We start from the raw sequence: 11,743 nt of genomic DNA on the forward strand, positions 1-11,743 counted from the left end.
ACCCCTAATATGAATCCCAACCTTCTACTTGTGGTATTAAACATTGTTGTACAATTTCAGAGCAATCGAAATACTTATACAGAGTAATTATCCTGAAACTAGAAAAATGTTTGTTTTGGGCCCCTTTTTGGCCCCTTATTCCTAAACGGTTGGGACCATCATTCCCAAAATCAATCCCAACTTTCCTTTTGTGGTATTGAACCTTCATAAAAAATTTCATAGAGATCCATTTACTTAAACTAAAGTAATTGTCCGGAAACCAATGTGTCTTCAGACAACGACGCAGACGACAACGATATTATACCAGTATACGATCCCAAAAAATTTTTTGCGGTCGTATAAAAAGTAAACAATTATAGGTCAAAGTACGGCCTTCAACAGGGAGCCTTGGCTCACACCGAACAGCAAGCTATAAAGGGCCCCAAAATGACTAGTGTAAAACATTTCAAACAGGAAAACCAACGGTCTAATCTATATAAATAAAATGCTCTGCTGGGGCGCAGCTTGATACGACCACAGAGGTCGAACCCTGAACAGTTGGGGCAAGTATGGACACAACATTCAAGCTTGATACAGCACTGAATTTAGATTGTAATTAAATATTTGACACAGCATAGGTTTCTGACACAGAATGAAAGTGGTCTAAGAACTTAAAAAATTTTAATTTACCTATTCAGACAATATCATTATTATTTGCTTTTATTAATAAATCAGAAATAACCAATTTAAAATGGAAAATTTTAAAACTAGAGGCTCTAAAGAGCCTGTGTCACTCACCTTGGTCTATGTGCATATTAAACAAAGGACACAGATGGATTCATGACAAAATTGTGTTTTGGTGATGGTGATGTGTTTGTAGATCTTACTTTACTGAACATTCTCGCTGCTTACAATTATCTCTATCTATAATTAACTTGGCCCAGTAGTTACAGTGGAAAATATTTTGTAAAAATTTACAAAAATTTACAAAATTTATGAAAATTGTAAAAAATTGACTATAAAGGGCAATAACTCCTTAAGGGGTCAATTGACAATTTTGGTCATGACAACTTATTTGTAGATCTTACTTTGCTGTACATTATTGCTGTTTACAGTTTATCTCTATCTATAATAATATTCAAGATAATAACCAAAAGCTGCAAAATTTTCATAAAATAACCAATGCAGGGGCAGCAACCCAACAACGTGTTGCCTGATTGGTCTGAAAATTTCAGGGCAGATAGATCTTGACCTAATGAACAATTTTCTACTTGTCAGATTTGCTCTAAATGCTTTGGTTTCAGAGATATGAGCCAAAAACTGCATTTTACCCTATGTACTATTTTTTAGCCATGTCGGCCATCTTGGTTTGCCGGCGGGGTCATCTGACACATTTTTTAAACTATATACCCTAATAATGATTGTGGACAAGTTTGGTTAAATTTGTCTTAGTAGTTTCAGAGGAGAAGATTTTTGTAAAAGATTACAAAAATTTATGAAAAATGGTTAAAAATTGACTATAAAGGGCAACAACTCCTTAAGGGGTCAACTGACCATTTTGGTCAAGTTGACTTATTTGTAGATCTTACTTTGCTGATCATAATTGCTGTTTACAGTTTATCTCTATCTATAATAATATTCAAGATAATAACCAAAAACGGCAAAATTTCCTTAAAATTACTAATTCAGGGGCAGCAACCCAACAACGGATTGTCAGATTCATCTGAAAATTTCAGGGCAGATAGATCTTGACCTGATAAACAATTTAACCACATGTCAGATTTGCTCTAAATGCTTTGGTTTCAGAGATATAAGCCAAAATCTACATTTTACCCCTATGTTCTATTTTTAGCCATGGCACCCATCTTGGTTGGTTGGCCGGGTCACCGGACACATTTTTTAAACTAGATACCCCAATGATGATTGTGGCCAAGTTTGGTTTAATTTGGCCAAGTAGTTTCAGAGAAGATTTTTGTAAAAGTTAACGACGACGGACGACGACGACAGACGACGGACGCCAAGTGATGAGAAAAGCTCACTTGGCCCTTTGGGCCAGGTGAGCTAAATAGGGAAAAAAAATCCCCCCCCCCCCCCCCCCCAATTTTTTGAACCCCCTTATGATTCATCACCCCCAAACTCAATCCCAGCCTTCCCTTTGTGGTATGGTACCTTGCAGTACAATTTCAGAGAGATCCATACACTTGAACACAAGTTATTGTCTGGAAACTAGAAAAATGCTTGTTTTTTGGCCCCTTTTTGGCCCCAAATTCCAAAACGATTAGGGCAATTACCCCCAAACTCAATTCCAGCTTTCCCTTTGTGATATGGAATTGAGTTTGGGGGTAATTGCCCAAATTCCGAAACGATTAGGGCAATTACCCCCAAACTCAATTCCATATCACAAAGGGAAAGCTGGAATTGAGTTTGGGGGTAATTGCCCAAATTCCGAAACGATTAGGGCAATTACCCCCAAACTCAATTCCAGCTTTCCCTTTGTGATATGGAACCTTGTAGTACAATTTCAGAAAGATCCATACACTTACACACAAGTTATTGTCATGAAACTAGAAAAATGCTTTTTTTTTGCCCCTTTTTGCCCCTAATTCCTAAAATTTGGAGGCAATTACCCCCAAAATCAATCCCAGCATTCCCTTTGTGATATGGAACCTTGTGGTACAATGTCAGAGAGATCCATACACTTACACACAAGTTATGTCTGGAAGTTACAAAAATGCCTATTTTTGGCCTCTTTTTCTCCCCTAATTCCTTAACTGTTGGTACCATAACCCCCAAAATTAATCCCAACTTTCCTTTTGTGGTATTGAACCTTATGGTAAAATTTCATTGAGATCCATTCACTTAAACTAAAGTTGGAGTGCGAAAACTAATGTGTCTTCGGACGACGACGACGACAACGCCAACATCATACCAATATACGACCACAAAATTTTTTTTGCGGTCGTATAAAAACGACAAACAGTTAAGAACCACATCAACAAACGACATGCAACTACTGAACAACAGGTTCCTGACTTAGGACAGGTGCAAACAAATGCAGCGGGTTTCAATCTTTAGTTTTCTGTGAAGTGTTTTGTATACTGTTGTTTGTCAGAAATAATTTAACACAATATCATTATTGACAAGGTTGAATAAACTATTATTAAATACAACCATCATTTCAATTCTAGACAAATAAAATATCAGATTATTTTGATAGTTTAAAAAACAACCTTGAAATGTCTTTCTGATTAGATTGAAATTCAGTATCCTTGTAAGATTTCTCACAAAGGATAACAAAAGTGCTTTTTGCTTGATGATATGATCTTTATGGCCAATAAAACTCACTTTTTATAATTGAAATAAATGGTTTATACTATGATAGATAAAGGTGAAGCTGGTCTCAAGGTCAAAATTAACTTTTGGAAATACTAAAAAATGGTCTGTACTAGATCATCTGTACACCTTCCACTACAAATATGTATTTATGTACAATATAATTATTCATTTTAACTTCAAGCATATACAAACTGTATTTTTGTTCTTTTTCAAATTTGCCTACCAATCAAAATTAACACCTAAACTCATTTTAGTATTCCAAAATTTTTGCTTTACTAGTCAGTTATTTGAAATTACATACATTTGTTAGGTATTGAAATTAAGCTTCTTAGGTTACCGTGAAATAGCTGTGCTTTAGATCATTTTATCTCAGAATCATTAAAGTTCAATTTGACTAAAACAATTTTTTAAAATAGCTCTTGATAAAATTTAAAGTAACCTGAGAACTTGCCAGAAAATTTGTTGAAAAGGTTGTCTGTATTAAGCAATAAAATGCTTCGCTGGGCGCAGCTTGATACGACCGCAGAAGTCGAACCCTGAACAGTTGGGGCAAGTATGGACACAACATTCAAGCTTGATACAGCTCTGAATTTGAATTGTGATTAAATATTTGACACAGCATAGGTTTCTGACACAGAAAGAATGTGGTCTAAGAACTTGATTTTTTTTAATTTACCTATTATGGTCCAATGTCCAAAATCAAAATACATGGTTAGATTCAGCATATCAAAGAACCCCATATATTCAATTTTTGTTGAAATCAAACAAAGTTTAATTTTGGACCCCAATTTGGACCAACTTGAAAACTGGGACCATAATCAAAAATCTAAACACATGTTTAGATTCAGCATATCAAAGAACCCCAAGAATTCAATTTTTGTTAAAATCAAACTAAGTTTAATTTTGGACCCTTTGGACCTTAATGTAGACCAATTTAAAAAAGAAGGACCCAAAATTAAAAATCTAAATACACGGTTAGATTTGGAATATCAAAGAACCCCAATAATTCAATTTTTAAAGAAATCAAACGAAGTTTAATTTTGGACCCTTTTGACCTCAATATGAACCAATTTGATAGTGGGGTCCACAAATAAAAAATCTAAATACATGGTAAGATTCAGCATATCAAAGAACCCCATATATTCAATTTTTGTTGAAATCAAACAAAGTTTAATTTTGGACCCCAATTTGGACCAACTTGAAAACTGGGCCAAAAATCAAAAATCTAAATACATGTTTAGATTCAGCATATCAAAGAACCCCATATATTCAATGTTTGTTAAAATCAAACAAAGTTTAATTTTGGACCGTTTGGACCTTAATGTAGACCAATTTGAAAACTGGACTCAAAATTAAAAATCTAAATTCACGGTTAGATTCGGCATAACAAATAAATAAATGTGGTCAAAGATTTTACAAATCTAATGCGCCATACTGTGCAATTAAAGATTACTTCTTGAAATTTTTCAATATTTGAAATTTGAAAAAAAATAAATATTTGAGGAATAATTCTTTTGAATTTCTGAAATCTGAAATAAGAAAAAATTGACCCCCCACAATTTCTTTTTAACCCCCCCCCCCCCCTTTTTTCCCCAAAAAATTCTTTCCCTCAAAATATGGTCATAATTTCAATTCAAATTTCCAATGGAGTTTGCAACTATAATTACCCATTTAAATTTACCATAGTGCTAACTTAATCTATTTTATAATAGAATTTAAAATATAGTGTCAAATCTTTCATATGGATTTTTTTGTAAAAAAAAAGATGCAACATTTGCAGATATTTTTACTGGTCTTCCTTTATAAATATTCATTTCTTTAAACATAAATTAAAAGTAGTATAAGGGAAGTAACCAAAATGTTGTATTTGGATTACCTCCCTTACACTGTTTTAAATTATCTTAATTGTTCATTAACCATTACTTTATACATAATTTAAAAGCAGTGTAAGGGAGATAATTTCAATGATGTATTTGATTTATCTCCCTTACACTGCTTTAAATTATGTTTTGTACTAAAATATTTCTCCATTAACCAGGACAACCTTGTTTTTCCACCTTTTTTGCCCCTAATTCCTAAACGGTTTGAGCCATAATAACCCCCCCCCCCCCCCCAAAGCAAATCCTAACCATCCCTTTGTGGTATGGAAACTTGTAGTATAATTTCAGAGAGATCCATACACCGTTCCACAGTTATTGTCTGGAAACTAGAAAATGCTTATTTTTGGCCCCTTTTTGGCCCCTAATTCCTTAACTGTTGGTACCATAACCCCCAAAATCAATCCCCACCTTTCTTTTGTGGTATTGAACCTTATAGTAAAATTTCAAAGAGATCCATTCACTTTAACTAAAGTTAGAGTGCGAAAACCAATGTGTCTTCGGACGACGACGCCAACGTCATACCAATATACGACCGCAAAAATGTTTTGTGGTCGTATAAAAAATTGGTTAAGGATGTTCGCTACTCTGTTTCAAAATAACAAGCTTTTTACAGCTCTTCTATAAAAGCATGCAAAGCAAACCTTTGATCAACTTGCTTGCTGTATTTGTTTGGATGTTTGTAAACAAAAGATAGGTAGTCTGTTTCAGTCTGTTTACTATATAATGGAATTTGATTGGACAATAAACATTAACTTCATTACATGTCAATTTTTATTGTCCTATCAAATCCCAGTATATATAAAACAGACTGAAACTCAGCCTACCTATTGTTTGCAAACATCCAAGCAAACATAGCAAGCAAGTTGATCAAAGGTTTGTTTTGCATGCTTTTATAGAAGAGCTGTAAAAGGCTGTTATAAATTGATAGTATATAAATAAAGGAACTATAAAAGCAGAAAAAAATGAAGGGTCCATGTGCTTGTTTTTGAGATAAAAGTCATTGAAAATTTGGCGGGAAATGATTCTCTCTAGATTTTTCATAAAATTAACATTGGCAGCATTTTCTTTCAAAAACTATGAAAAAATAACAAGGTTTTTATAAGATTTTCAAATATAACTTTTAAAACTATATGTAATAAAACTATGAAAAGAAAAGTAGGGCTTAATGGGCAAAATTTTTAATGGGTACTAGATGGATAAAACCAGAGGATTGGAAATATCTGACAAAAATTCAAAAACAAGAGGAGCGAACATCCTTAAAATTTTGTATGGCAGGACGAGCATTTCTTCTACAAAAGACTCATCAGTGACGCTGGAATAAATAAATAGGGAATGTGTCCATGGGACACAGATGATGCCCCGCTTGCATATAATGTTATAAAGGGTTATAACTCAAGAACGGTAAAAGTGATGATACCTAAACTTGTACTTGATCTGAGTTTTGTGGTAATAGGAATTATGTATAAGTTTTATAACATTTGGTTGAGACAAACTTAAGTTAGAGAACGGAAACAAAAAATCAGCAATTTTTCCATTTGTAAAGGGACATAACTCAAGAACAGTGAAAGTGACTCCACCAAAATTTGTAGTTGATCTGAGTTTTGTGATAATAAGCATTGTGTATAATTTTCATAACATTTGGTTGAGGCAAACTTAAGTTAGAGAATGGAAACAAAAAATTCAGAAATTTTTCCATTTGTAAAGGGGCATAACTCTAGAACGGTAAAAGGGACGCCATCAAATTCAAATTTGATCTGTTTTTTCTGGTAATAAGCATTGTGTATAAGTTTCATAACATTTGGTTGAGGCAAACTAAAGTTAGAGACAGAAACAAAAAATTCAGCAATTTTTCCATTTGTAAAGGGGCATAACTCTAGAATGGTAAAAGTGACACCACCAAAATTCAAACTTGATCTGTGTTTTGTGGTAATAAGCATTGTGCAGAGATGCAACTAATCATCGGACCTGTCGGCCCGAGGGGACAGAAATTGAGCAGGTCCGGCAAATTGGGCTTTTGTGCAAGACCTAATGACCGGCAGGCAGTTCTCTAGGATTTTAGTAAGATTTAGCATTTTTGGTGCTTACCTATTAGTGGGGAATTGAAATTTGCCTTGTTGAAAATTTATTAATTAAAGTTAGTAAGTATGTTTGCTGTAGATGTTAAACATCAATGTTTTGTAGGTCAACTTTCGCGGTAAACAATGGGGATACATGAGATTGGGGAGAGAAATGGCAGTTTTCATTCTTTCTGTAACTGTATTGCGAATCTTCTTCCAATAAAGGAGCACCTCAATTGATGAGTAATATTATCCACCAAAATAAAAGTTAATGTATCTGAACACTTAAAATGTGACATTTATTATATGAAAAGTAGTCTTCCATTAAAACAAAATTTTGTGTACCAACATAATGGTAAAAAAATTATAAAATTTTCAAATGTTGCTTTTTGAAATTTAAACATATTTATTCATGCAATTTACAAATATATCAAAATATACAAGGATAACAAAAAGTAAGATCTGGAAACAAGCTGCACACAGCTTATATCAATCTGATTGATTTTTGTAAGTACATATATCCCTGTGATGAGAGTTGTAACTGGGAACTTTAAAGAGGGAAATTTAAAACTGAATTGACTTTTCAGTCCTCACTCTCCTGAGAAATTTGTAATCAATTAAAAATCTTAGAGCATTGTCAAAAAAAATAGAGAATGGCCCTAGCCTGATGTTCAGTGGTACACAATAAAAAAATTTAAAATATATTGTAGTAATTTTTAAATTATAAGAACTCAATTCAATTTTAGATATTTTCTAAAAATAATCCACTAAAGCAGCTGTCACTGTAAAGACATCCTATCTCCGTTCTCTTACTGTATAAAAAGCTGATATAAAAAAAATGTAGGTCTGGCAAAAATTTGATGGGTCTGACAAAACTTGCTACTCTGTAGGCCCCAATGTCTGACAGAAAAAAATAAAATGCTCCGCAGGGCGCAGCTTGATACGACCGCAGAGGTCGAACCCTGAACAGTTGGGGCCAGTATGGACACAACATTCAAGCTTGATACAGCTCTGAATTTGGATTGTGATTAAATATTTGACACAGCATAGGTTTCTGACACAGAATGAATGTGGTCTAAGAACTTAAAAATTTTAAATTGGACATTCACCTATTATGGTCCAATATCCAAAATCTAAATACATGGTTAGATTCAGCATATCAAAGAACCAAAAGAATTCAATTTTTGATGAAATCAAACAAAGTTTAATTTTGGACCCTTTTGACCTCAATGTGGACAAAGTTGATAATGGGGCCCAAAAATCAAAAATCTAAATACATGGTTAGATTCAGCATATCAAAGAATCCCATATATTCAATTTTTGTTGAAATCAAACAAAGTTTAATTTTGGACCCCGATTTGGACCAACTTGAAAACTGGGCCCATAATCAAAAATCTAAATACATGTTTAGATTCAGCATATCAAAGAACCCTAAGAATTCAATTTTTGTTAAAATCAAACTAACTTTAATTTTGGACCCTTTGGACCTTAATGTAGACCAATTTAAAAACGGAACCAAAAATTAAGAATCTAAATACACGGTTAGATTCGGCATATCAAATCACCCCAATAATTCAATTTTTGATGAAATCAAACAAAGTTTAATTTTGGACCCTTTGGACCTCAATGTGGACCAATTTAAAAACGGGGCCCAAAATTCAAAAACTTAATACACGGTTAGAATCAGCATATTAAAGAACCCCAAGAATTCAAGAATAAAACCCCATTGAAATTGGTCAAGAAATAAGCAATTTATACGAAGTATCTTCTTTTGCACAATACTGTGCAATTGAATATTTCTTGCTATTGCTCAATACTGTACAATTGACAATTTCTTGCTATTGCGCAATATTGTGCTATTTGATACTTCTTGCTATTGCACAATACTGTGCAATTTAAGATTTCTTGCTATTGCGCAATACTGTGCAATTGAAGATTTCTTGCTATTGTGCAATACTGTGCAATTGAAAATTTCTTGCTATTGCACAATTAACTTATTATATAATAATTTACACATCCTGTTTGGTGTGTATCTCCTACCATATCATTATTATTTGCTTTTAAATATAAAACAGAAATAACCAACTTAAAATGGAAAATTTTAAAAGAAAAAAAAAGGAAAAAAAGAAAAAAAGGGAAAAAAAAAAAAATCCCCCCCCCCCAATTTTTTGAACCCCCTTATGATTCATCACCCCCAAACTCAATCCCAGCCTTCCCTTTGTGGTATGGTACCTTGCAGTACAATTTCAGAGAGATCCATACACTTGAACACAAGTTATTGTCTGGAAACTAGAAAAATGCTTATTTTTTACCCCTTTTTGGCCCCTTATTCCTAAACGTTTTGGGCAATTACCCCCAAACTCAATTCCAGCTTTCCCTTTGTGATATGGAACCTTGTAGTACAATTTCAGAAAGATCCATACACTTACACACAAGTTATTGTCATGAAACTAGAAAAATGCTTGTTTTTTGCCCCTTTTTGCCCCTAATTCCTAAAATTTGGAGGCAATTACCCCCAAAATCAACCCCAGCATTCCCTTTGTGATATGGAACCTTGTGGTACAATGTCAGAGAGATCCATACACTAACACACAAGTTATGTCTGGAAGTTACAAAAATGCTTATTTTTTGCCCCTTTTTGGCCCCTAATTCCTTAACTGTTGGTACCATAACCCTTAAAACCAATCCCAACCTTCCTTTTGTGGTATTGAACCTTATGGTAAAATTTCAAAGAGATCCATTCACTTAAACTAAAGTTAGAGTGCCAAAACCAATGTGACTTTGGACGACGACGACGACGCCAACGTCATACCAATATACGACCGCGAAAAATGTTTGCGGTCGTATAAAAACTGATTGCATCTCTGATTGTGTATAAGTCTCATAACATTTGGTTGAGGCAAACTAAAGTTAGAGAAGGGAAACAAAAAATTCAGCAATATTTCCATTTGTAAACGGGCATAACTCTAGATCGGTAAAAGTGACGCCACCAAATTTCAAACTTTATCTGTGTTTTGTGGTAATAAGCATTGTGTATAAGATTCATAACATTTAGTTTAGGCAAACTAAAATTAGAGAAAGGAAACCAATTTTGGGACGTATGGACGGACGTACGGACGGACAATGGTAAAACTTAATGCCCCCTCTGCTACAGCAGGGGCATAAAAAAGTTAAAAGGTCAAATAGAGTATGAAATTGAAGAGCATTGAGGATCCAAAATTCTGAAAGGTTTTGCCAAATACAGCTAAGGTAATGTACATGTCTAGAAATATATGTTTATAAGTTGAAATGTGATCAGAAAAGAAATTACATGCTGTTATCTAGAATTAGAGCTTGTTGCATTGTTTTGACATTTGCTCATTGGGTGGTTTTTAGGAAACTTCAAGATTTTTTATTTTAATAAATTGTTGTTGGATTGCTGTCACATTGATATATTTTCCATCTTTTTTGGTTATATTAGACTTATCTTCAAACTTGATAGGATGAACAAATGTCAGAATAATTAACTCAAATAATTTAGTCTTTATAATCATCTGTTTTATGGTAGCTACATAAACACCTGAAAGTATTAAGTCAATGATAAATTGGCAATTAATCTTTCAGAATAAGCTTGGTATTTACCTATCTCAATAACATTAAGCTATTAGCTGATTGGTTCTTCATCCAGACTACCAAAAAAAATCCTGGTTTCATATTGCATGTTTTTATTGAATAAAGAGTTCAGACCCTTGCAAGTGGGAGAGTCTTATCACTAGGAGGGAATGAATTATTCCTGTTAAAGTATAATTTGAAAAATATCATCTAGGTCATTTATTTTATAATATTTTGAATTTCATTGGCCAACAACATTTCCGACCAATTCACAATTATGTGATGGCAGAATAATGGATATGATTAATCAACAATTTTTTACAGGAGTATCACAATAGTTATCTTTGGTGGAGTAGGAACTGCTGACCCTTAACCTTAGAACCTGAGTTCACCCTCAGTTTATGATGTTCAATATTAAATTTGTAGTGTAGTGTTTTCTGGATTTTTTTCTTCTTTTAGCCATGTTTGTTTTTCTTCAACTTCAATATTTTCATTTGTCCTCTTGGTACCTTATTCCTACTTTTTTTTCAAATAAAAAAAGGTACAAATATCAATCTTTCCTGAACTGTACGAAAAACATCCTAGTTCCAACCCAAAATCTCTTGAACATTTTAGTATCATCCAAATTATAAAATTAATCAACTATCTATACTTCTCTTGAGAGAAGTTAATTATGCTCAAATTTACAATAAAGTAACCTTAAATGTAAATTAGGTTTGTCAATCAAGAAAAATCTTTCTTTTCTCCGCAGACAGATTCTGTCCAAACCTAAATCAATTTATCCACACTTCAAATTTATTGTAATTACATGGGTAATCAATGTTATGCAATTCTGATAATTTCATAAAAATATTGACATCTGTCAAATACATCATTATCATCTAAAATGGATCTAGCACT

General features: G+C 33.2%; 1 protein-coding gene and 1 long non-coding RNA gene across 2 annotated transcripts in view; one reads left to right on the top strand and one right to left on the bottom strand.

The window, feature by feature from the left end:
- The window catches only part of LOC127716177 (gem-associated protein 5-like), a 265,274-nt gene that overhangs the window by 157,068 nt on the left and 96,463 nt on the right, over positions 1 to 11,743 (bottom strand). The window lies entirely within an intron of this gene.
- Positions 8,161 to 11,743, top strand: part of LOC127716208 (uncharacterized) — a 69,545-nt gene continuing 65,962 nt past the window's right edge. The window contains exon 1 of the long non-coding RNA XR_007988807.1: positions 8,161 to 8,302. This is a non-coding gene — a long non-coding RNA (uncharacterized LOC127716208). The remainder of the gene's footprint in view (positions 8,303 to 11,743) is intronic.

Source organism: Mytilus californianus, unplaced genomic scaffold, assembly GCF_021869535.1.
Source record: "Mytilus californianus isolate M0D057914Y unplaced genomic scaffold, xbMytCali1.0.p SCAF_9, whole genome shotgun sequence".
In the NCBI taxonomy this organism is placed as follows: domain Eukaryota; kingdom Metazoa; phylum Mollusca; class Bivalvia; order Mytilida; family Mytilidae; genus Mytilus; species Mytilus californianus.